Source organism: Chlorocebus sabaeus, chromosome 2 (genome assembly GCF_047675955.1).
Source record: "Chlorocebus sabaeus isolate Y175 chromosome 2, mChlSab1.0.hap1, whole genome shotgun sequence".
Classification (NCBI taxonomy): domain Eukaryota; kingdom Metazoa; phylum Chordata; class Mammalia; order Primates; family Cercopithecidae; genus Chlorocebus; species Chlorocebus sabaeus.
In genome coordinates this window covers 62,891,365-62,918,365 of record NC_132905.1, presented here as the reverse complement: position 1 = coordinate 62,918,365, position 27,001 = coordinate 62,891,365, and the positions used below count along the sequence as shown (strand labels likewise).

The window sequence follows — 27,001 nt, the reverse complement described above, 5'->3', positions numbered from 1 at the left end:
GCAGCTACAGTCCTCTGAAAGGGAATTAGGATTTTAGAGCTGCAAAGGTGATCTTAGCATCTCCCAAAGTGGGCTCTGAAGCATTTCCCCCAAAACACTAGAAGTAGAAGATGTTAATAGGTGTTCAATGTAGAAGCATCACGGATCCAAGAAGCTTGAGAAACCAGATTATTGCAGAGCTTCTCAGAGCGGTCAGCATACATCGGCACCTTCTAGGAAGGGAAGGAAATAACACAGTATTCCTTAACATCATTTGAAGTTGGAGCCCTTCTATTTGAGAAGCACTTCACAGGATGCCTTTCTGGTTTTTAAAAAATACTATCAATAGATAATATTTATGAATAATTTACTGCATGCCAAGTATTGTGTTATGTAGTATATATGCACTATCTTATTCATTCTCAGAAAAATTTATGAAGTGGGTACTTGTATTGCCATTTTATAAATGAGAAAACAGGCTCAGAGAGTAACATGGCCAAGGTCACAAGACTAACTAGTAACGCAGAGGTCAAACCCCTCTGTCGATTACAGAATCCGCCATGCTGTTAGACTCAGGAGGTAACTTGACAATTCTGACGCCATGAATAGGAGGCCATGATGGATCTGGATTCAGGTATTTTGACTCCTTTTCCAATTACTGTTTTGTACTTTGCTGCTTCTAGGTCACGGACGCACCAGATGGTGGGTGATGCCCATCTCCCTACACTGTACTTCCCTCCCACACACCCAGAGCTGTGGCCAAGGGACCAGCTGGAGATGAAGCAGAACCTCTGGGCCTGCCCATCACCAACATGCACATGGCCTCTCCTTCCCCCTGTGGACCTGACACGTGGACTAGTCCCTGAGCCCAACCCATCTGTCATGGGCCATGCTGTCCAGAAGCCAGCATTCAAGAGCAAGCCCTGGACCACCCTAGGTGTGTGGTTTTCACATTTTTAAATGGTTGAAGACAAACAATAATATTTTGTGACAATTTGGTGAAAACTATGTGAAATCCAAATGTCAGTGCCCATAAATAAAGCTCTACTGGCACAGAGCCCTGCTCATTTGTTTACATGGTGTCTATGGCTGCTGTGTGTTAGGACAGCAGAGCTGAGGAGCTACAGCAGGGGCCCTATGGCCTGCAAAGCCTAAAATATTTGCTTTTTGACCCTTCACAGAAAATGTTTGCTGACCCGTTTCCAGGTGAAAAAAATCAAAGCCCAATAATACCATCATCCACATCTGGTGATTTCCTTCTGAAGTAGCTGGTTTCATTCCTAATCAGGGGTTGGCGGGAATGAAGTGAACTGTGACTAAGCCTCAGGAAAGAAGAGAATTTGCAGGCCAGGCACAGGGTGTGGGCCAGGGCTCAGGAGGCCTGGATTCCTGTCCTGGCACAGCCCTCTACGCTGCAGGCACCCGAGGAAGTTTCTTCTACTGGGGTTGTGAACTAGCATGCTCTGATATGATATGCAAGCAATAAATACATATTACACATTTACCATGTTCCTTCTCAGGCACTGCTTAAGCGTGTCTCTATTTATCTATCCATCTATCTATCTCACATACATACACACAGATTTATATACACACTTGTGTATATATACAATATATAAATCTTTCTGCTAGTGATAAGTGCTATAAATAAAAATAAACCATGCTAAAGAGGTGGTGATGGTAAGGTGTTTCTTTATAAGGGTGCCAGGAAGGCTCTCTCAGGTGAAATGAGCAGAGACCTGTATCAGGCAGTGAAGAAAGAACGCATTCCAGGTAGCAGAAACAGCTGGTGCGAAGGCCCTGAGATGGACGTGTCTTGTGTGCTTAAGCAATAAGGTCAAGATGGCTTGGAGGCAGAGCCTGAGGGGGTACTGGGTAGGAAATGGATCTGGGAGGCCACGGAGTGGGGAGGGTCTGGAGAATATCTTAGGCATAATAGGAGCCTACAGTGTCCTGTGCCACAGCATGATCTGTTCTGATGATTTAAAATGAAATCTGTTAGTTAGAGACTGGATTGAGGGGTGGAGCTCAATGCCTCAGGAACTCTTTTGGATTCTCAGGGTGAGATATCGCGAGGTAAAGACTCCCTGGGAGGCCAGCAGACCCTGCAGCTCTCCAAGTTGAAAGGCTCGAAGAGGGTGAGGGCGCCATGCCCACCACGCCTCAGGACAATGGGTGGTGAGCAGTCTGTCTGGGGGCACTGCAGGTTGAGGGGCTGTGGCATGGCCTGGAGAGGGGCAGGCTTAGGTCAGGCAACAGGGTGGACTGAGTGTGGCCCTTTAGACCTCGTCTCTTCCAGAAGGCTCCCTGCAATGGAGCCTTCTCCATGTTCCACAGCCCCTGGAGCTTCCCTCTCTGTTATACCTGGCATGATATGAGGATGTACCCGTCTTCTGACTCCCCTTCCGTGGGCCACGAGCTCCTTGCTGGCAAGGCCTGTCTGACTCAGAAGCACTGAGTAGGTGGCTGGGAGTGGGTATTAATCCAACAACTAAGGCAGAGGCTGGAGCTGGAAGGACAGCCAGCAGCGGCTTAGGAGAGGATCAGTGAGGGCCCGGATGTCTAGCTTCTTCCACTGGCACGGACACTGGCCTGGTTCTGTATTCCAGATCCTTCCCTCCAGGGTCTGGGTGACACACTCAGACCCCATATTACAGTGATACATCCCACATTCCTCACCATTCATCTTTGAACCCTGCCCTAACTCCATAGGACACAGGGAAAGGAGATGCTCACTGAAGGGGTGCCCGCCAAGCATTTTGCAGGAAAAACCTTTAGTCCTGAGGAGTGGGTATTTACTACTTTGTAAATGAGAAAATAAAGTCAGAAAGGTAATCTGCCTCAAAGACCCAGTAAAGAACAGAGCCAGTTGTGTTCTTTTAACCCTCCTAGGCACAGGTTATGCCCCCAGCAGTTGCTGGATCCATCAGTGTCTGGGGTCAAGAGTCTAAAGCATCTACTGTCCATTCTCCCCTTATCTGTTATTAACCCGTAGTACAATGGCATACACCTAGCCTATAACAACTTGTGACCACTTTACATCCACTCAATTGACTATAATAAAAAAGACAATATAGCAAAAATGTGGGGCAACAGGAACCCTAGTGCATTGCTGGTGGGGATGGACAATGGTGCAGACACTTGGGAAAAGCCTGGCAGGTCCCAAAAAAACTAAACAGTGACTATATGACCCAGTAATTCCATCGCTTGGTATATACCCAAGGAAATTAAAAACATGGAGGGACTAGGAAGTGACTGCTAGTGGGCATGGGTTTTTTTTTTTTTTTGAGATGTTCTGGAATTAGCTGGTGTAATGGCTGCCCAACTTTGTACATGTACTAAAAACCACTGAATTGTACTCTCTAAAAGATGAATTCTCTCAGTAAATCTGTTAATAAGAAAACAAATTTGTGGGCTGTCCTTCAAGTTTCAGGTTATCACCCAGGCTAAGGACAGAAGTATCCCTTTCTAGAAGCCCCATCCCCAGCAGCCACTGGACACCAACTCTTGGGCCGGGAATGTAGTTTATTCACTCGCAGATTAGGCAAGCCAGTCTTATCTCTTCCTCTAACTCACACATTCCTACGTCCTGACTCCATCCTCCTGCAGTTTTATTTTTCCTGGGTTCCCCAGGTCTCCCTGGGAGAGCCCCTGAATGAGGCGCTCCACAGCAAACATTAACCCTCACCAGACTAGGCTGCACGATGCCAGGAGTCGGGGCTCAGTGCTCAGCAGACTCCGGGAGAATCCCAAACCTGTCTCTGGGAAAATCAAAAAACCATTTGAGTGCCTACTATGTGCTGGGCCTAATATTAGGTTCTCATTTAGCCTGCAACTTGTCTGAAGGTAGCTGTCATCACCCCCACTGTCGTTGAGGAAGTAGATGTTCAGCAAGGCTCAGTTACCTGTCCCGGCTGGCAAGTGGCAGGAGCTCTTCCCCCAGCCCACCTGGCACTCACCCAGCAGTCTTGACTTCTCTGGGTTTTAGTTTTCTTATGCATAGAGGTGCACACATCACACCTACTATGCAGTACGATGGTCGTAAAAACATCTGGCTTTTCATAGGTTCCAGTCCCTGGTTCTCATGGAATGTGGCTTTTGTTGGCCCAGGCAGAAAGGGAGATGGGCTATGTGCTCTTTTTCCCATTCCCAACCCAACCAGGATGGCATGGCTTGATTAGACCCCTTTGATTTTTGGACATGGATGCTACCAACGTCAGGGTACTGAGCTGACCTCTGACCTTTGATGGAACTGACTTCTCTGCTAAGCTTTTCCAAAACTTGATCCTTACACCCTTGTTGCTGTGGTATGGAGGCCCACCCATTTTAGCTCTTTGTTAAAACTCTCAAAGGTAGAACCTGCAGAACCACAGGGCTAGGGGTTGAGCGGGCTTCTGAGATGTCTGGAGGAGGGGCCCACAATGTTTACTTAGGCCCTGGACCCCCTGGAAGGGCAGATCAGGTTTGGTTTGGATCCAGGATCCCCCAGTCGCAGCTGCACGATTTTAGACAGCTTCCTGCACTTCTAAGTGCTGGTTTCTCAGGTGTAGAATGGGAAGGCCAGTCAAAAGCCACCAGGCAGCTTCCTCAAGCATGGGGACATGGAAGCAGCCAAGGATCCTTCTCTCCTGCCAACCACCAGCTGGGATGGGGAGCTGCAGCATGGGCTGGCCTCGCCACCCTCCCAAACAGGGGCAACAAACCACAAAACACTCTTTTTCAAATCACATATGGCTTCTTTGACCCCATCAAATAACTTTATTCACACAAACGTCCCTTAATTTACAAAGCCTCAGTCATTCATACACATTAGGGGATCCACAGTGTTCAAGGAACTTAAATATAATGTATCATACCAACCCAAGTAAACCAAGTACAAAAAATATTCATATAAAGTTGTTCACACGTAGGTCCTAGATTACCAGCTTCTGTGCAAAAAAAGGAAATGAAGAAAAATAGATTTATTAACTAGTATTTGAAACTAACTTTGTGCCTGGCTTAAAACCTCCCTCACACTCGTCTGTCCCACACAAATATTTAAGAAGTCACTGAAATGTACTCCCCAGCTCTGATGAAAAGAAGCCCCTGGCACAAAAGATTCCAGTGCCCCTGAAGAGGCTCCCTTCCTCCTGTGGGCTCTCCTAAAAAAACACCAGGACGGCCTCCCTGCTGATACTGTCTGTAATCTTAGGGGGCCCTTGGGCAGGCAACGGCAATGGACTCATCTCTTGACAGCTGTAGATGCTAACACTGGCCAATTCAATGTCACACCTACTGGTTACCCTTTGAGGGCATTTCTCCAGACAGAAGCCCCTCGAAGCCTAGGTAGGGCAGGATCAGAGATGCACCTGTGTTGTCTCGAAGGCTGTGCCACAGCCCAGTACGACAGCTTGGCAGAGCCAGTATCTCTGGATTTCTGCCTCCAAAACCCAGTGGCCTGAAGAGCTAAAAAATGTCAGTTTGGCTCTTCCAAGTTTGCCAGGGCCGAGACTCCCAGGAGCTATGTCTGTCTGGGGGCTGCCAGACAGGCCTAGGAGGGAAAACCAGTCAACGGGAGGGATAGTCTGAGACCCACCAAGAGTAAGTGCCACCAGCGCCCCCAGATGTGGGGGGAAGAGGGGCGCACGGGCAGGATGGCGAGTGGGAGCAGCACTTGGTGGGCAGGGCTGGAAGGAGCCACATGGAACCAGGCAAGGGCAGAAAGTTAGGGTCCCTCCTTAGGGGGTGGCAGCCTGACTCCTGCTTTTCTAAGTTTCCAAAAGATACCCCAAGGCTAAAACCCAGACATCCATCCTATTAAGATGTCTTCTAAGAAGGTAAACAGCTAACAGCATAAAAAGAAAATTCCCACAATGCCAGCTCTTTTCCTTCTCTTAGAAAAAGATTCAAGCAAAAATAATCATCTTATTGCTCCAAACACTGGTTTTCTAGGCTAGGAGACAACTGATATGTTAAGGAGCTGAGATCTTGGAGGAAGGGAATGTGGAGGTGGGGAATGTGCAGCGCAAGGAGGCTGTGAGGAAGGCGGGGAGTGGTCCTAGCACCACAGGGTCGGGAGCAGAGGGAGCGGAGGGCGTTCGCCCCTGCCCGGGGCACCTCTGCCCTCATTCACTTAGGGGCCCCCCTGGCAGTGCCACTAAGGAGGCCAGGCCCTGTCCAGAGTCAAATCTCCACCCAGTGTTGGGTGTTTCTTCTCTGACTGTAAACAGGGTGTTTCTTAAGTAAACATTTAATATACTCCCTCAGAAAGGCAGCCACAGGGGCAAACTATGTCCAGGTGGGAGGAAAAAAATTCCCATTCTCCTGACCCAATGCCTCTGGGATGAGACGAGGCTAAGGCCTGCAACCTTAGTCCCCAGTGCCCAGAGAGGGTTCAGACGGGGCCAGTCTCGAATGAACAGACTGAGGCATCCTCCTGGCTAGAGGTAAGAGGCAGAGAGTGTGCACCTGTCCAAAGCACAGTTTTTCTGTCCTGGGCTATAGCTGCAAGTGAGTGCCCTGGTGGTGGTGGGGAGATGTGGACCTGGCTACGGCCCTCAGGAAGAGGGTGTGCGGGGTGAAAGGGTGATCCCTCCCCCGTGGCTCTCTGGGAATGAGAGAGACAGTGAAAGAGCAAGTGACAGAGGACACAGATAGGGAGAAAGAAGCCACGCACTTCCAGCTGAGCCAGGAGGCCTGGTCAGGGGAGGACAATGGAATAAGGCACTACAATCTGTCCTGCTGATTCTTCTGATGGGAAAACCAAGTTGAGATCCCTAACAGCCGAGGTCAAGAGCCCCCCTCCAATGGGCTATCCTTGCCACAGACCCAAGGAGAATGAATGACTGCCGTTTTGAGGTTTGAAAACTCCTAGAACTTGGACAGGTCCTACAAACTTGGCGGTGCTGAGCTGACACACCAGAGAGCTACTGACAGCCTGAGACCCAGTGAAGACGCAGGAGTGGGGACGCGACAGCAAGTGGAAGCCGATTCACAAGGGGACAGGGGAGAGTGGCACTGAGAAGACTACAGGTGCTACGTGGGGCTGAGCCATGGCCAGTTCTCTCACCATGGAGGAGTCGGCTGAGTGCCTGAGGTGGGCAAGTGTTTGAGAAAGCAGGGGAGAGATAAGGAGGAGGGGCAGGCACTTGGGGCTAAAAAGCTGGCCTGCATTTACGCTACGGAAAGAAGTCATGCCAGTAAGCAAGAACTGGAAGATGAGGGGGCATGAAGGCTGGTGACCCCTACCAGGCTGCCCACCTGACACCTACAGGGGTGCTGTTTCTTGCTATTCTGATAGCAAGAAAAATAACAAAGGGGAAGCACGATGGCTCCAAGAACTTACTATTTAGTTAGAGCTACGGGACCTGGGGAGGGAAGAAAAAGAAAATAAGGGGCTCATTAGGCTGGAGCCTCACTAGGGATGTTACGGCGTGGGCTGCAGCCAGGGACAGGGGTGCTGGGTTTGGAGACTGTTTTTCCCATTTGCTCATGTACAAAGAGACAGCTGCCCCCAAGAGAAGGCAGGGTGGCGGGCAGAGAACGAACGTGCACTGCAATTAGGGGACGCTGCTGTTCCCATCCTCTTGGCTACAACTCAGTGCACTCAGGAGGCTGCCTGAGATGTCAGAGACAGGAGAGACAGGCAGTCACAAGGGGTTTTGGCCCAGGAAGGGAAGGGCCTGGTTATCACCTGTGGGATCCTGCTAATAGCAGTCAACCTTCCGCTCACAAGGAAGAAAGCTTGGTGTTAAGGGGGTGAGAGAAGGCTGAAAGAATGTGAGCAAACGTTGCTGAGCCTGGCCTGATGCACTGTTCGCTCCCAAATTCTCAGGGCCAAAGGATTGCTGTTTAGCAGGTAAAAGCCCCTGCCTTGGTCACATAGAAACGGAAATGCCCTTCAACCATCTCCCCTATCAATCCTATGCTGGTTTAGGTGAAACAAAAAACAAAAACGAACACAGAAGGATTCCCTTCCCCCTCCCCAGAGGCCCTATACTATGTGGCCATAATGGGGTGAAAAGCCTTCGGAGTGGCCAGGCAAATCCAGACAGGGAAAACACAGGAGCACTGCCCCTTCTTGCAGGGGGAGAGCAGATGGGTTCAGAGCAGCAGTCCGGGGGAGGGAGGCTTCCCCTAGGGAGATGCAAGTGTCGCTGCAGAGTGCAAGGATGGCTGCAGCAGACAGGCATGAGTGGCGGGGCTGAAGCATCACGGCTGGGGAAGCCTGAAGGTGGGGAGCCCACAAATGGGCCCCTAACGCTGCAGGGGGTCTACCCAGTCCCACGACACCTCCCTGCTCTGGGCAGGTCTGCTGTTTTCCCATTGGATACGTCTATACTGAGGGCAGGCAGCTAATAGTAAGTCTCCAGGGGTGAGGGAAATGGCGCTTGACATTATGTGTCACTGCATATGACACCACGGACCCCGGCACACAGGGCACGCCCTTCACTGTGAGGACACGACAGTGGCAGCCAGTGCAGGACACCCTGTTATCATGGCAAAGTCACAACCAGATCTGAGGGCCTCAGGCCGTCTCTGTGACACGTGGACACTACGGGACACATGTGGGAAGATGACAATCCAGGAGGCAGTTAGGTGAGAAGTGCTGACCTCATGGTAGTGACAGATGCCTGCTGAAGACCCAGCTGTGTTCCACACAGTTTGGCACAACAGTTTTTCCCAACAGAAAGGCAGGCTTACAGCGCTGGGATGGCTGCTCCACCGTCAGCAAGTGCGAGATGGTCACCCTCCACCCCTACCTCCCCGTTCCCTGCAACACAGGGTGGAAGAGGAATGGATCCCACCACTGTAAGTCCTGGTGTGGCCTGGGGCTCCCAATAGCTTAAACAGAACAAAGCCTGGACTTGAGACCTTCTTAGTTCTCCTGGCCAAACCCTGGCCTTCCTCTTCCCGGTGGTTCTTCGCCTCTGATCATCTCCGAGGCCCAAGGGCTAGCCAGGGCCAGCCCACCAAGGAGTCCGGGAGTTCCTGCATCTGGCAGGGAGGCGTGGCCCAGAGGCCTCCTTGTGTTCTCATGCCCCATTCCAGGAGAAACCCCCAGATTCCCTATGGGGAGGCACGCCTTCTCTGGGGAAGTGAGGTGTCATAAGTAGAACTGAGAGAAGGATAAAGAAGGAAGACAGAGGGAAAGTGAAGGACAAAACCAAAAATAGCTCCCTAACCCCTTACAAGAAGTACAACTGAAATTTATACATATGCCTTGTCCACACTGAATTTCTTTAAAGAAATTGGTGCCTGTCCACAGCATTGCTTCCTGCTCTTCTGAAGTCTCAAAGGTTTAAATTAAAAAAGAAAAAGGAAAGAGGAAAAAAAAAAAGAAAAAGAAAAAAAGAAAGCAAAACAAAAGAAGCAGGAAAACCCAAACAAAAGCTTCACATTGCCGGAGATCCAGCCGTCGGGAGATCGCCAACCGGCCAAGCCACCACCTGTACCCTCTGCTGTCCTCTGTAGGAGACGTGGTGAGACTGTGGGTCCCGAGGAATCGACCTGGAAGACAGAAAGTGGGTAAGGAGAGGACATTGGTCAGCAGGCCTGGGCACCAGCTCCCAACCCAGAGGAACACTGAAGTTGTGTGTGCTGGGCTCTGTGGGGCAGAGCTCTAAATAGATAGGGTAAATCTAGCTTCACAACCTCCCTGGTCTAGACACACAGGCTTATTTTTCAGATAGGGAAACTGAGGCTCAGGTTAAGTAATTTACCGAAGATCACACTGACTAAGGGGCAGACGCTAGCTGGGAACCCAAGCCTGCTGGCTCTACCTGTCAAACCAATCGTGAATCCTGGCTTCCCCGTACTATTAGGAGCAAGACACCGCAGGGCCCACCCTGGACAGTCTGTCTCCACAGACCCTGCTAGCATTGTTTCCACCCATGCTTTCTTCCCCATTCTTTGTGACTAATTGTGCTTGGTTATAAATGCCACAGCAACCCTCTCTAGGTTCAGTAGTCTTGTTTTACAGAAGAGAAGAGTGAAGCTCAGGCCTCTGAGAATCCAAACCAGGCTACCTGCTAAGGTCATAAGAAGGGCCAGAATCCCACACCCAGGGGCAGGGCTGGACCAGACTGCACTGTCTGCTGCAGTGCACTGCGGGGGTTAAGAACGAGGGCTCTGGAGCCAGAACGGGTGACCGAGCAAACAGGAGCTTCCACTTGACTGTGGGGAATTTAAGTCCTCTGTTCCCTGGTCTCACATCTGTAACTGCGTCACAGGCTATTATGAAGATTAAACAAACGTAAAACCAAGAAGAGTGCCTGATCCTATTAGTATTGGCTATTATTTGGAAACTGCCTTAGTGCCAGGCCTCAGGTATAAGACAAGAAGTCTGCCCTTCAGTGGCTTATTCTACTGGAGGCCGAGAATACAAGGGCCCACAGAGATTAGTCTTGGGGAGTCCCCACTCTGAGCTATTGGATCAGTGCTAAGTATAGCACTGTCCTGGGCAGGGCAGGCCATCTAGGGCAACAGTGCTCCAGACTGGTTGCACATGGAATCATCTAGGAGGTTTCCTGAGACAGGGTCTTGCTCTGTCACCCAGGTTGGAATGCAGTGCCTTGATCACAGCTCACTGCAGCCTTGAACTCCTGTGCTCAAGCAATCCTTCCACCTTAGCCTCCTGAGTAGCTGTGACTACAGGGCACATGCTACCACACCAGGCTAATTTTTGTATTTTTAGTAGAGACGAGGTTTTGCCATATTGTCCAGGCTGGTCTTGAACTCCTGGGTTCAAGTGATCCACCTACCTTGGCCCATCTAGGAGTTTTTAAAGTGCCTGTTTTCAGCCTGAATGACCAAAGCAGACAAGTCTTTGTGCATGCAATCCCCCAGCGGCTTCCTTTGTGAGGCAGAGCCAGCACCGTGGCTGCCATGACTTGCCACCTGCGCAGTCTGACAACACCAGCTCGTTGTCCTCAGCTCCTGGGAAGGGACCTGGCTAGTCCTCCCAAGAGGCAGCAGGATAGGACAATACTGGATAATTTACTGCCTGTTGGCCTCAGTTTCTTCCTCTGACCACTGGGCGTTCTTGGTTGAGGTCTGAGTGGAATGACTCAGGTTCCTGGCCCATAGCAGGTACGAACATACTCAATGAGTCCACCCCTTCCTAGCCAATTGTCCCCAACCAGAGACTATAAACGTGTTAAATCTGAACAGGCCATGATTTTCAGCCATGCAACCATTAAAAGTGTTTCCTGCTGGTGAGGGTGCCCCTCACACTGCTGCAGGAGGGGAAAAGGCTTCTGGAAGGTAGTCTGGCACTGTTTTTAGGGCTTCAAAGGTGTTTAGACTGGTGGCTCCCTGAAATTCCACTCCTGAAAGCCAAGCTTAACAGATAAACCTAAATATGAAAAGAACTTTATGGATAAAGAAGTTAACTGAAATATTTAAATTACAAGGCAATAACTCACAAGTCCAAAAATAAGGATTAAGTAAGCAAATGATCCTTCAACTCACTGATATACTACAGAGGAAATGAGATCATTGCGTGACATTTTGAAGATTATGACAAAAGCACTTCCCTGGGGTAGATGGAAAAGAGTAGGTTACAAAATTGTGTAGCACACAGCATGACCATAACTATGTAAAAACACAAACCCCCCAGTGTAGGAAAATCTGACAAGAAATACACCAAAATGTTGTGCTTGTTGTGACTGGATTTTCCTCTTCCCCCACTTCTGATTTTTAATACTGAACACACACCAATGTCACATTTCACTTTTTAATAGGAAAAATAGGGTACTTCAAAGAACAAGAAAAGCCGGCAGCTCCAATAGAAAGGTCCAGATGTGGGGTCTCGTCTGGACTCTTCCGTGCCCAGTGGAAAAAGGAGAGCTTCCACATTGCCAAACAGGAGGTTAGACTGTGTGACTCCCTGCTCTACCAGCCCAAGGAGCGGGTGACCCAGAAAGTGGGTGTGGCTGATCTGGAAAGAAAATACAGGATTTCTCCGGCCCAGTCTTTCACTCTGCTGCTTCTATTCCTTGGTCTGTTAATTCCCCTAAAAAAGAATCCACTAGTGGGTTTTGTATCCCAGTTTTTGACTTGGAAAAAGAAAATCATCATAAACATATTCCCTGATGATTCAGCAGCCATCTCAAACTCTAGCTCTATTTAGCATGCCTATTGCTTTCTCTCTGTGCTTTCCATAGACACAGCAGATCAACCTGAAGATGGGGGAAGAGGGTATATAGGGTAGGCCCTTACCATCTGAGACATTAAGACCTTGTGAAATACGACGAGAAATTATACAGCCACATGTGATGTGCTAAAATAATCTTTGGGACCAGTTATGACTTTCCGGCATTCCTTTCCTCCCTCCCTGCGGACGATCTCCTGAAAAGGATGCCCATCAGCAGGAAGGTAGCACGTGGCAGCTAAAAAGCAGTGTTGGCAAGGAGGCAGGTTCAGAAACCAGAGGTTCCTTTTTACATAATAAACTAGCAGAACACAGTGTGACTGCAGAAGGTCAGACCAACAGCACAGCACTCTGCAAGAACTCCTCAGACACCAGCTTGTAATGACCACTGTAATCACTGCGTCCCACGCCAGGAAGTGAAGCTGACATTTCCCAAAGGCTCCTCCCTGCTCCCTCTAGCCCTGGCACTGGCTCTGGTCCTCCTGTTGGAAGCCTCAGAACAGCCTACAGGTCTGAGTCTGGTTCGCTCTTGCGGGCACAAAGAAGGAAGAAGAGGGCTCTCCACTGGGGAGAGGATCTTGGCTTGGGGTTCTTTTCCCGTCGGCCACCACAGAAAGAGCACTTTTCCCAGGGAGCTAACAGCACAGTAAGCTCACCGAAGGTAATGGAGGCGCTTTCTGTAGCTATGAACAGGAATGGCTCAGACCACACGGTTCTGAGTTTAAGCAGCAGACCCTCCCAGGTACCTGTGGGCACAATAAAGGCTGTAGGTCTCAGTCCCAGTGGGCCCTTGGAGAGGCCTTAGGCTTGTGGTGCTTCATCCTAGCAGATGCCATATCTCAGCTCCCTCACCGCTCAGACTGTGCCTGACTGCCAGGCTACCAGCTTCCACTGGGGCTCTTATCCCTCTCTGTGGAACCCCTACCTCGGACCAGAGCCCGCTCCTTGAGGGCAAAAGTCACACCTGCTAAGCATAATGAAAAGCAGTGATGTGATAAACCTGCAAATGACATCTGTAGTGCCCTTCCATGATTACTGTGAGGAGGGATTTGGCCAGTTTTCACAAGAAAACAGGCCCAGAGAGATGGCACACCAGAGTTGCTGGGCAGTAGAACCAGCACTTAATCCAAAGTTTTCCAGCTTCACTACCCAAAGTTTCTGCACTATGACAGTCTTCAATCAGTGCTTCCAAAGCCGGCTCAGCAATGGTTCCAACAGCTTGCATCTGAGATGATCCTGGGGGTGGAAGGTGCCAATGATCTGGGAAAACGTGCTATGAATCCTTACCTTTCTCATTTCAGCTCTTGGACCAAGTTCTCTCAGTGCATCCTACCTTCTTATTTCTAACTGGCATAACAGCAATCACTTACTGAGCAGTCTGTATGTGCAAGTTCTAACTACATTATAGGGAACAACCTCGTAAAGTAACACTGCTTTCCAATCACTGTTAAAGGATCGAATGTTTTATCCATTGCCTCATTTCACCCCAGCAACCCTAAGAGGTAGGGGTTATTGTCCCCCTAGTCTTAGAGATGAGAAAACTGAAGCTCAAGAGAGAACAGCCTCATAGCCAGTAAGTGGTAGAGAAAAGGGTTTAACTCAGGGCAGTCTTACTCCAAAGCCCCTGCTTTTCACATGTAACGATGTAAAATCCCTTCCTAGAGAAGACAAGAAGAGCTTAAGTGGAGTTTAAAACTCATCTAATCCCTTCATTTATAAATAGAATCACTCAGAAAAAGGCTCATGGAAGGCTTACGTGCCGGTACACAGGTCTAGTGCTCGGGGAACAAAGGGGGACCTGGTGCCAATGAGGCAGTGAACAGTCTTCCAGCAAGCTCCTCTGCCAGTCAGGCAGGTGTCTGGTCTGTTTAAGGAGACTGAGAAACTACTCTCACGAAGGCCATTAGCAGCTTGGAGAGCAGAAGCCTGGGAGATCTGAGGGGAACATGCACAGGAGGATGGGGCTGGAGACAAGGATGGCTCATGTGTTCACCTCCTTTCCCTACTCCTCAGCCTGCAGGCACAGAATACCTTGGTGATTATCCCTTACTCTAAAAGGATGGCCTTCCTACTTTATTAGTGTCAAAATGTCATTACCTTTTGCTTTCTTTTCTAAGACACAGGGTCTCACTCTGTCATCCAAGTTGGAGTACAGTGGCGCAACCATAGCTCACTGCAGCATTAAATTCCTGGGCTCAGGCAACCCTCCTGCCTCAGCCTCCTGAGCAGCTGGGATTACAGGCACATGCCACTACACCTGGCTAGATTGAATTTTTATTTTTCTAGAGTCAGGGTCTCACTACATGACCCAGGCTGGTCTCAAACTCCTGGCTTTGTTCATGCAATCCTCCTGCCTTGGCCTCCCAAAGTGTTGGGATTATTATAGGCATGAGCTACCATGTCTGGCCTAAAACGTCATTTGTTTGATGAAATGATGATGAAAGTATGAATGGTTTTAAAAATTGCTTCCCTCCCGGACCTGCCTCCCCAGTTTTTAAAATTGCACTGTCTTAGGAAATAAGGAAGTCTGGTAACCACGAGGTTTATCTTCACTCCAGTGCTCTCTCAGGGAAGAGCACAGGCTCCACGGCAGACAGTCCTGGTTCAAATACAAGCTCTGCTGGAGACAAGGGGTTATTGATCTGAGTCTCCTTCTCCTAAACTAGAAAATGGGCATGGAACTCTTTCCTCTTCAGGGGCCTGCTGTGAAGAGTGAAGAATTCTTCAAGTTAATTGCCTGTCATGGCACCTGACACAGGGTGGGGCATTCAGTAAGATCCATCTTGCTGTCATTCATGTTAATGGTCATTTTAGTTCTTAGGGTATCACAGACTGGGACTTCAAACCCAAAGCCCAGTTTTCTCTTTCTATCTTGCCTCTCAGATCTAGTTAATAGAAAACAAAGTCATCCCACTGGCATACTCATAGACTAAGGCACAGTATAAACTCAAAGTGGGGTATTACTGGGTGGCTAGCCAAGAACTCACTCTTCCCTGAATTCGCCCGCAGCCCTGTGTAGTGGTATTATCACTGAAGCTAATAATGCCCATGACATGCTAGCCGCCATGCAAGCTTAATATGCAATACCTCATTTGTCCCAAGGACCATGTAAGAATTATCCTCATCTTACAGATGAGCAAACTGAGGCTCAGGTTATTAATTTTCAGCATATCGTGCTGTGGAGCAAGCAGGTCTCATAGGTGCACAGAGGGAAAGTCATCTGTCAGGGTCACAGAGGGCAGTCCTCCCCTTCCTCTAAGTGGGGTTAGCTTCCAAATGAGTCATTCTTCACTTATTTAATACACCGAAGCATCTGGCTTTTCACATTCAGACATCAACATGCCAGCCCTGGGGGGTTCGGTGGCCCCAGCACGAATGTCTCTTCCAATCAGTCAGAGGCACTGAGGCCAGGAGTCACGCTTTCTGATGCATCATTCCTCTAAGGCTGAGCTCCCAACTGTGGTGCTTAAAGTAGGGCAAAAACAGGGATGACTGTGCTGTGAACGTGCCCGTTGTCAGGGTCGAAGGAATGGGAGTGCATATGGGATAACACTGTTTTCAGTCTTCAGGTATACAGAAGGAGCAAGATGTTAGGAAAAAGAGGAGCAAGAGGGCAGAGATTATAACAACATATACAACAGGAGCTTCGCAGTGCTCCGTGACAACCCAGAAGACCACAGGTCCATGCCTTACGACATCTGAGCCCTGACCAGGAGACCAAACCAAGGCAGCTCACCCACAGGCAGATATCCAGGGGCAGGCCCCAAATGCAGAGGAACGTGGCTCGGAGGTGGTGTTCTCTCAAGGCATGGGCTTTGGAGTAGGAAGATCCAAAATTTACATCTCAGCTGACCTTCACCAAGTCAGGGTTCCCCGAGCCTCAGTTTGCTCAGCCTAAAATGAGGAAACGTCTACATTTCCGGGCACAAAGACCAGTGATAATATACATAGCAGGCAGAGTGAGGTGCACAGGAGGTACCTTAGTAAGTACAACCGCGGCTGCAAATCACCTCCAAAAATATACAACCAAACTCACAAAACCTCACCGCAGTCACTTGCTGGGGCAAAAATTCCATACCAGATGCCTGGCCTCAAGTTGATCTTCTCTTGAGGTGACAGCCTCCCTCCTGCTTTGGGTCTTCAGCTCCTGCTGGTCTGGCTACTCCAACTCCCACCCCCATCTGTCACTCAGATCGCACTCACTCTTTGGGTTCCCCTCCATACGCCTTCCCCAGGAAACACTCCCAGAGGGCCCAGTCTCTATGGGAACTCTTCTATCCCCCTGCCCAGTGAAAAGGCATCGATGACCTCAGATCCCACTAGCCTTGTCGTGTGCTCCGACCTTACCATCTTAGACCCCGAGCTTCCTGCAGGACAGAGAGAGTCTGCTGCTTCTCTTAAGCCTCTCAGGTGACCAAGCAGCAGTGTTGGGTTTTTAGGAAGAACTCAAATACCAGGTGATTGCTAGAAATCGGGAATTAGTACACAGCAATAAAACTTCACAGAATCATTCATTCCACATGATAGGATTTTAACATAAACACATGATTATAAAAAAAAAATCTCTGCCTTTGGTTGAGTTCCTGCGTCACTGCCAAGTGCTCTGCACATGTTCCCACTGAAAATCCCGGCAAGCCAGGTACGGATAGTGATGCTCAGAGAGCTGGGCCACTTCTCCAAACTCCAGCAGCTGGTAAGGTACAGAGCTGGGACTGTGTCCAAGTCTGAAGTCCATGCTATTTTTCTACCATGCTACAGGGTGCTGCTCCCCTCTCACACCTTCAGAGCTGGGTGGGAGAAATAAGGCATGGAGGGATTGTAGATTTTCCTGATGTTACATAGCCTACCAGTTACACTACCAGGGGGCTCTTGTCTAGATTTCAGCTCTCTCCACTGCTCCTCCCCTTATTGACTTATCAACAGGAGGCTGCCTTTCAAGGGCAAGAAGATGGCCAACTTTGGCAAATACATCTGTTTTACGTGGAAGGGGTCCTTGAAATCCAAGTGTGGCTATTTGGAGCAGGCCCGGCCTCAGAATGTGTCCCCTGAGTCCAAGTTAGATATGGTAAGAAGTTAATGAGAAGAGTAGAATTATGACTGGAACACTGTGGTTTAGTCTGAAGCTATGGACTTCCCAAGATGTCTTTTCTTTTTTCTGAGATAGGGCCTTGCTTTGTCAGGCTGGAGCGCAAAGGCATGATCCTGGCTCACTGCAGCCTTGACTTCCCTGGCTTAAGTGATCCTTCCACCTCAGTCTTCCGAGTAAGGACCACAGGTGCATGCCACCGTGCCCAGCTAATTAGTCTTATTAGTCTTGCTGTCACCCAAGCTGGAGTGCAGCTCACTGCAACCTCCGCCTCCTGGGTTCAAAGTGACTCTCCTGAGTAGCTGGGACTACAGGCGCGCACCACCATGCCCGGCTAATTTTTCTATTTTTAGTAGAGACGATTTCGCCATGTTGGCCAAACTGGTCTTGAACTCCTGGGATCAAGTGATCCTCCTGCCTTGGCCTCCCAAAGTGCTAGGATTACAGGTGTGAGCCACAATGCCCTGCCCAAGATGTTAAAATGCACAAAGCCTCTTTCCAGACCCAACCATTTGTAAAATGGCAAATACATCCTACAAGTCTCTTTAGCTAACAAGCAGTCCAGGAGGTGGAGTCCTGGCTGGGGTGCTGCCAGGTATGGTGGGGCTGGTGGAGGACTACCATATGCCACATTCAAAACATACGGATTGTTTAAAGAGGTGGCTGGGGCAGCCCTACAAAAGGAACTGAGTACCAGCCCGTGCTCAGCAGGGGTCCACCCTTTACCTAGCCACCCCCTGCAGCCATCTTCCAAATTCTGTTCACCTACTTAAGTGTATCCAGAGGAAGCCAGTCCCACGGATTCTCTGAAACGTGGACGGTCGCCCAGGCTATAACAGCACAGATGCAATCACAGGAATGTGCTCCCAGGAGGCAACTTACTAAGAGGCACTGAAGTGAAACACAGGAAGATGAAGGATCTTGCCTAGTGCTAAGAGTAAAGGTGGGAAACCTGGTTCCAGGCCTCTCTAGCTCTCTCCCTACTCTCCTCTGGAGACTTCATTTCTTCACCTGCCAAATGAAGGACTTGGGGCCAGCACAGGGGTTCTTAATCTGGACTCCTTCTAACCCCAAGGATGCACAGGTTCTGCAAAGCCCCTGAAGGCTGGGTAGTTTAATGTACATCCCAGGCATTTTTTTTTTCTTTTTCTTTTTTTTTTTTTTGACACAGAGTCTCACTCTGTTGCCCAGGCTGGAGTGCAATGACAGAATCTCAGCTCACGTTGCAACCTCCACCTCCCGGGTTCAAGTGATTCTCCTGCCTCAACCTCCCGAGTAGCTGGGATTACAGGTGTGTGCCACGACGCCCGGCTAACTTTTGTATTTCTAGTAGAGACAGGGTTTCACCATGTTGACAAGGCTGGTCTTGAACTCCTTACCTCAGGTGATTCACCAGCCTTGGCCTCCCAAAGTGCTGGGATTACAGGCGTGAGCCACTGCACCTGGCCCCAGGCATTTTTTTAATGGTAGAATAATACACCATTCAGATTCTGAGAAAGGAACAGGGCACAAAGAATACTGAGAAGAAAGAAGCCCTTTGTAGGCCCCTTATTTATTAAGGCAAAAACTAACTGGACAGCGGCACACGAGTCCTCTCAACAGGGCGCCATCAGCACAGGTGAGAAGTACAACTTGTGTGGCTGGCGCTGAGGGAAATCAGGCTAAAGAGTGTTTGAAGGCAGGCAGACTTCAGCCCAATGGACCACAGCCCTTTCTAACAGGGCAACAGTGAGTCCTCTTCCTCCTCCTTGAAGGTTTCTCGCAGAACCCAAGACCCACCGCCACTTTTTTTTTTTTTTTTGGAGACGGAGTCTCTCTCTGTTGCCAGGCTGGAGTGCAGTGGCACCATCTCAGCTCACTGCAACCTCCGCCTCCCAGGTTCAAGTGATTCTCCTGCTTCAGTCTCCCCAATAGCTGGGATTACAGGCGCGCATCACATGCCCGGCCTGAGACTCCCCTTTAAAGTGGATGAATGTCATCAGCAGGAGACAGGCTCTATGCTGCGTCCCTGAAGCTCAATCCACGTCCCACTTATACAAGGAAGATACACACACTCTTGCAGCAACAAGTGGCAGGCCCACGTAAGGCCCAGTAAGTCAGCACGGTATGACTTACTGAGGGAAAAGGTCTGAGCAAAGCTTAAAGCTGAGACAGCATGCTGCTGCAAAGAGATGTCAGCTGCATCTCAAGTGTGCCAGAAAGTCAGGGCAGTGGAGCAAACAGTTACTGTGAAAGCTCCTAGACATGAAAACTTGCTTAATATTGTTTTAAACAATTTGATTCCTTGGAGTACACTGCCAAAAGTGCTAGCATTAAAAAGTTTGCCAAATGCACACAGAGAAACAGAAGGCAAGACTGCAGATTCTGAGATTTGCAGGTCTCCGTGGTGACCAGCAGGCAGGGTTGCACACTGACTGAGTCATCTTGTCTGCGTCTGAGAACCCAGACTCACTTAAACCTCGTCTTTCTGGCCTTGGGAGGTCAAAAGGCAATAGGGCACTGGGATGGTAGTTCCCCTAAGCACTTTAGCTAGTACACAGGCACTGGGTAGAACTCAACACCAACTAAGGGGAACTATTTGTCTCCAGAAACAGCATGGGTAATTGGTAGTTAGCTGCATGGATACCCTAATTCCCTTCCTCAACTTATTAAGTGTGGGGCTGAAAATAAAAAAGCTGCCAACTGCCTCAGTTGGTCCCCAGAGAGACAGGTTCAGCTGTGGCTGCTGTGATTAGCAAAGAAAGAACCTAAGGGAAAGGCTGAGGTTCTCAGGGCCCTTGCCAGGAGGAAGATGCTGAGGTGCCATTACTAGCTACAGGGAAGCGGTCACTTTTCCATATGGGGACAGAATAATTTGTGGTTACAAAAAGAAAGATGCCAACAAGGTCGTTCCCACAGAGAGGTCCACATGAACTTCTGGTTACACCAACCAGTTAAAGCCCACTAAGCCAAGGGGAACTCACTGGAGGCACCTGCTAAGGGGTTTGGAGATCTCTCTGGGGGAAAGAATGCTATCACAAATTGTTAGTGAGAAGCAAAGTGAAAATGTATGATTAGCCTATGAGGATTTGGCAAAAACAAACAAAACAGCAGGATGGGGGCAATACACTGAGCCATCATTGACTCAGCTCTCATTAGGAGCTAGGAACCGTGCCGGACACAGCCTACACTGAGCAACACTTACTGCACTGACCACACATGGAAATGGGGGCCCAGGGAAGGTAGATCACTTGCCCAAAGCCACCCAGCTAGTAAGTAGGAGAGCTGCCGTTTAAACCTAGACTGACCAGTCCAACAGGTTCAACAGCAAGTCTCTTGATGTCTTGACACCAATACAGAAGCAAAGGTTTCTCATCTTCCTATTCAGATGTTCCCCTTTCCGCCTTCCCATGCTCTGGAAGGTGCCTGTGCAGTCTCACACTTTCTAGAGACATGTGCTGCTGGTGTCTCCTGGAGTCCTCCTCCTGGGGGACTGACAGTTCTCCCCTCATTGTTACTGACTCACCTGCCTAAAATATAGCCTTGCTCACCACTACCCACTCACCCTCATGTTTTTTGGCAGGATGAAGTTCATTCTCCTCAGGCTGGCATTCAAGGCTCTTGGCAACTTAGCCATATTTAGCTTTCTACTCTAGCCTCTAGGTGTGAACTCTAGGTGTGAACACACCTAGGGATAGGCATTCTCCACAAATTCCAGTGTTCTGTCTTTGGACGTGCTATGTCCCCTACTTCAAATATCCTCATCTGTTCGTCTTTCTTCAAGGTCCATCTTAAGTCACGTGTCCTCTACTTTGCCATCACTTACTTCTTCGGCAAAAGCCAGCTCCCTCCTCTGAGCTCCTGGTGACCCTGAAACAGTGTGGTGCATACGGACTTGCTCAGATGACCTCTCTTTGGTAGCTCGATGGAGAGCATGAGCACTGGAGCTCTGGCCCTTGAGCTGGCATGAGTTAGCCATGTGGCCAGTGGTAAATCACTTCCTTTCTCTGGAGTGGGAGTTGGGACGACAATACTCGGGACGCAGGTGAGGATTTCACAACATTTAAAAAAGAGTGGGGAGTACTGACGCTGAGCCTGCATAGGCCTAGGCTAATGTGTGGGCTTTTGTTTTCAAGCAAAAAAGTTTAAAAAGTAAAAAAAATATATAATTTTTTAAAATAGAAAAAAGCTTATAGAATAAGGATATGAAGAAAGAAGGGCCAGACACGTTGGCTCAGGCTTGTAAGCCCAGCACTTTGGGAGGCTGAGGCGGGAGGACAGCTTGAGCCCAGAAGGTTGAGGCTGCAGTAAGCCAAGATCGTGCCACTGCACTCCAGCCTGGGTGACAGAGCGTGACCCTGTCTCATGTTTGTGTTTTAAGCTAAATGTTAATGAATCAAGAAGTTTTAAAAAGTTTTTTAGCTTAGAAAGCAAAAAAGTTACAGTAAGCTAAGGTTAATTATTTTTAAAGAAATTCTACAATAGTGTACAGTAATGTCCTAGGCCTTCACACTGACTCATTACTTACTCACTGACTCACCCAGAGCAACTTCTAGTCCTGCAAGCTCTAGTCACAGTAAGTGCCCTATGTAGGTATACTATTTTTAATCTGTTTTTTGAAAAAACAAAACAATTTTAATATAATTTTGAAGAGATGGGGGTCTCCCTATGTGGCCCAGGCTGGTCTCAAACTCCTGGGCTCAAGTGATCTTCCTGTCTTGGCCTCCCAAAGTGTTGGGAATATAGGAATAAGCCAGCAAGCCCAGCCATTCTTTGCCTTTTATGCCATATTTTTACTGTACCTTTTCTATATTTACACGTATAGAACACAAACAACATTGTGTTACAACTGCCTATAGTATTCAGTACCACGACATGCTGTACAGATTTGCAACCTAGGAGCAATAGGCTCTATCTACCATATAGCCTAGGTGTCTGATTTAGGACTGTGTAAGAACACTCCATGATGTATGCACAAAGCCAAAATTACTTCACAATGGATTTCTCAGAATATATCCCCATCATTAAGTGATGCATGAGTCTATAGTGAATGCAGGATGATCGGCAAGTTCCTAATTCTCAGTAACCATTTGCTAAATTTGTGTAAAGACCTAGGGTCCCCAGGGATCCAGGGAACGGGGTCTGGTGAGCAGGCAGATGACGCAACCTCTACCCATGGCCTATATTGTCATTCAAACCATGGTGTGACAGGATGGCCAAAGGAGTGACTCCGAAGCCCCTTCCCCACTGGCTGAACGTTCAGATAAGGTTGGAGGGTCGCCCCTCAGCTCCTGATGCTTGCACTTAGAAACCTGAAGATTACTGAAACCAGGGACTACAGACCTTCTTCCTCCACCTCCCTCCCCTGTATGCCTTTCCCTAACCCAAAATAGAAAGTATTTCCCAATTTACAAATTAAAGTGGTTCTCAAAATCAATTTTACAGCCAGCAATCATGACTCTGATGTTATATAACTAGTAAAAATAAATAAATAAAGAGAGAGTGAGATGCCCACACTGGAGAGCTGCCCTGTGACAGGATCACCAGGCTGCCCATGTGACAGGACCCCGCATAGGTTTTCAGCTCTAAAAAGCAAAACAGTACAAAAACAACAAAACGCCATGTTCTTGAGACACAATTATAGCAGAGTGCAGATGCAAATAAGGACAGAAGAGCAACACATCATCACCTAATGAGAAGCTGATTACCAAGAAAAGAACAAAACGTAGCAAGCCTCAGTCGTGAATGCAGCCCTGAGTCCAAGGGGCCATTCTGTGCCTGTGAAGGTGCTCTTTGTTCAGCAGCAAAACAGATCCAACAGTCCTGAGAAGACCCAGATAAATGGGCGCCACTTACCACAAACGCCCACGCAGCAGAGAGTACAGTCATGTCCGCATGACCAAGACACATTTATGTATCTCCCTACTCCCCGAAACCCTCTCCTGCTGCAACATTCACTCTTACATGCCCCCACCACCCAGTCACTCAAGCCACTGATGATGGAGTCAGCTCTGAGCCACTCCTTTCTACTTTCCAAATTCAACCCATCTGAGAGCCCTTTTGAATCTCCAAAATGCACCTTGAATTCGCTCCCACTTCACTACCTCCCCTAACCTGGACAGCCACAGCCTCCTACTTGGGCTCCCTGCTTCCACACCTGCAGGTGCAGCCAGTGACCTCTTCCTAAACTCCCACGCCTTGACCACCACACTCCAGCCAGCTCTCTTCTCTGCTTGGCAGAGGCCTCATCCTTTGGGTCTTGGCTTCAATGCTACCTCCTCAGAGAACCTTCCTCTGACCGCCTTGGGCAAGTCCTCATTTTCTGCTATTTTCATTTACACAAAACTGAAACCGTACCTATGGTACTCCCATATGACATGTCTCTCAAACTCAGCACCTCAAGGGTGGGGACCATGTCTGCTTTTTTCACCCATGTGTTATATCAAAAGATTAACGGGCCCCCTCGGGCACGCATGTTTTCCTTTTTATTGGTGGGGGAGGGGGGAAGCACATGAGCCTGCACACATTCCGAGATACTAATTCTCGCTCTGCCACCAGCATGCCTGAGAACTGGCATGAAAGGGCAGCAGGACCCAACGCCTGTGCGGTACCTGCTGCATACCTGGCAGACCTACGCCAGCTTTTCATTCACATGCCGTGTAATCCCCATGGCAAATCCTCCAGGTGTTAGCAACCCCCCTTTACGGAGGTGGACTCAGAGGGTCAGAGAGATGCCCAGGGTTTACATGAACTGAGGCTGGGAATTCTCATCTCCACGGCCCAAACCTGGCTCACAGCGGGTGCTCAATACATGTCTATGGAACAGAAAAAGAAGTTTGCTAGTCACGATTCAAAGTTACGTTTAAGATTCCACTTAGAGGCCTGGTGCAGTGGCTTAAGACTATAATCCCAGCACTTTGGGAGGCCGAGGTGGGCTGATCATCAGGTCAGGAAATTGAGACCATCCTGGCCAACATGGTGAAACCCCGTCTCTAATAAAAATACGAAAATTAGCTGGGGTAGTGGCATGCGCCTATAATCCCAGCTACTCAGGAGGCTGAGACAGGAGAATCGCGTGAAGCCAGTGAGCCAATATCGTGTCATTGCACTCTGGCCTGGCAACAGAGCGAGACTCCGCCTCAAAAAAAAAAAAAAAAAAAAGAGAGCGAGCCTGAGTGGGAGTCAGTTGTCCCAGGGTCCCAGAGCCACATCCACCATGGAACTAGGAACATGCCAGGGCAGAAGGAATGGGTGAAAGGGACAAGAGTGGTCCTTCAGGTACCTTGGTTCTCTGGAGGAGTGACTTGCCCAAGTCACAGTGCTAGGTAATTATACGATTACTTACGGAATTATAGAAGCCTTACAGGACCTTACAGGCCTTTCCGATTCTCAGGCCTAGGTCCAAGCTTTTTGAAGGTAAAAGGGTAAAAGGTGAGGGCAATGGTCTGCACGTTTAAAAGACGGCAGGGTGGATGACTGCACCTTTACCCTCTTTTGCCAGAGCAGTTCTGAAGCTTTTGTGTTCATCAGCATCATCTGGAGAGCTGACACAATACCCTATCCCAGTTTCCAACTCAGTAGCTTTGAGGTGCAGCCAGAAATACGAGTTTCTAACAAGTTCCCAGGTGATGCTGCTGGTCTGGGAAGCACATCCTGAGAACCACTGGTGCTAGGGTTTCTCACTGACACTGTGTGTTGGGGGGTGGGATCGAGTGAGGAGGAGCAGAAAGGAGACAAGGGCTTGAAGACATCTTCACCAACACTCCTTACTCATGACATCCTCTGTTCCTGCTGCAGATAAAATGAAAGCAATTTTTTAACCATGGTTAAACTTCACCCAGGTTTATATAATTAGGCTGAAGACTCATATTTGGGTCTCCGCAGGGCATCGATCCCAACTCAGTTCTAAGAGCAGGAGGGAGTCTGACATTACTGCGACAGCTGTTGTCCTGCTTACAGGACTCCAGAGCAGCAGGAAGGAGCTACATGCTCTCTGAAGGCTTTTCCTGCTACACCTGTTGGTACCTCGGCCCTAAGATGCTCAGGTCAGAAGAGGGAGGAGGACCTCTGGACCATGTCAGTGGTGACATCTGGATTTCAGTTTAGGCACTTGGCCTAAACTCCAAAATATTTTTAAAAGTTAAAGTTAGCCTGTTTGTCTGGGGTGTGGTACAATCACTTATTTCTGCTGTTCTATGCAAACCAAGGGTTCCTTCCAAACGTCATCAGATCCAAGATGCAATCTGGTTACTAACAACAGAGTGTTTACTTGTGACTTCCAGTTCTCTCTATGTCTGGTACAAGGCCGGGCTGTGCTGGTAATGCCCATACAACCTGCCAAAATCTGACAACACTATACTCCCAGCTCCATGCCTTAGATTTGCCCTGGGCGTGCCTAGCTTTCTGAGAGGGCATGTCTTAAGCACATCCAAAAAAAGTAGAAAAGAAAAAACAAAGCGGTGCTGTATGCGGTGAAGGGTTTTCTTTCCCCACAAAGATGGAAGTATATGCAGAATGAGTCAACTGGTTCACATCATCTTTGTGGTTTTCCCATTAAAATAGACAATCAATACTAAAACCCAACAAGATATAACAAGGCCAACCTGCCTCCCATTACAGCTACACTGCCATGCCTCTGAGTTCAGGGGAAAAAAAAAGGTGCCCATTCATAAAGCGACTTCCCCAAGCACCACATCAAGATGCTTTTTGCAGCCTGGGAAAATGCATTTTCATCTTCCTCACTATGGCCTGTGGAGTGCCCGGGTGGCCCTAATCCATTCCTCCCATGTCCCTAGACATCACTTTCTTTAATAAAGAAACAAAATACAGAGTTCTGACCTGTGTACAATGCAGGCTGAGTTATAGCTTTCCCCTGGCACCTCTAACTGAAAGTGAAATTTCTTTAAAGTTGGGAAATTCATTGCAGTGTTTTACGGTATTGATTTATTTTAAACTTGCTTGGCAGTTTTAAGGCCTGCCATGCCTCTGAATCCTAGAAACGCTGGAGGAGATCTCCATTTCCTCTGATTTTGTAATACCACAGTGGACTCACTAGTGGAAATGAAAAGAGGGGCTAGGAGCCCGAACGCAGCTGCCCTAAACAAGACAGAACCTTGGGCACTCTCCCCAGGTCCTGGGTCCACAATGTATCTCCAGTTGGGAATTTCACTACCTGAACAGTACCCTTTCCTCCTGTAGCTGAGAATACTGTAATCAAACCAAACCTGAGTATGTACCCTGAGATGTGGCCCCTTCACATCTCACCTGGCTTATAAGGTACCCCTAAACTTACTTTCAAGAACCAGCCTGGAATACCACCTCCTCCACTCTTTCCTGTCTTCCTGTATCTCTACTGAGCCATCTATAACCCACTACAACCAAGTGTCCATATCTTATCTGCATTATTAAACTAAGTTCCTAGGAGACCACACTGGGGTCCAAACAATCAATGCCTCTACTGGGCAAGTGCCTACCATATGCCAGAAGGGCTCTTGCCCACCAAATCTGACTTGGCTCTAGACTCTTTCAACACAGGGCTATGGGCAGCCACATCATTCAGAGTAAGCACCAGTGATGGAATCCCTTGCTTAAGTCAGGATTCAATGAGTGAGCTGGAAGATTTGTCAGAAAGAAATAAAGCAACTGCTGCCATTCTGCTGGGTCCTCATCAACCTTAAATCCCTGGCTGGATTCACTCAGAATGGGCTTCTGCCAGGGCACCAGGACCACAGACACGTACAATGCCTTTGGCTCTTATTGGAGCCGTTTCCTCGTAGCTGGTGCCAGACACTGGCTGACTGACAGCATGCCCTCAGTGCTGCGTG

General features: G+C 48.8%; 1 protein-coding gene across 1 annotated transcript in view; it reads right to left on the bottom strand.

The window, feature by feature from the left end:
* Positions 1-4,694: 4,694 nt before the first annotated feature.
* STK35 (serine/threonine kinase 35) overlaps positions 4,695-27,001 on the bottom strand; it is a 46,953-nt gene continuing 24,646 nt past the window's right edge. The window contains exon 4 of the mRNA XM_007962370.3: positions 4,695-9,468. The gene's annotated coding sequence lies outside the window, so the exon portion shown is untranslated. The remainder of the gene's footprint in view (positions 9,469-27,001) is intronic.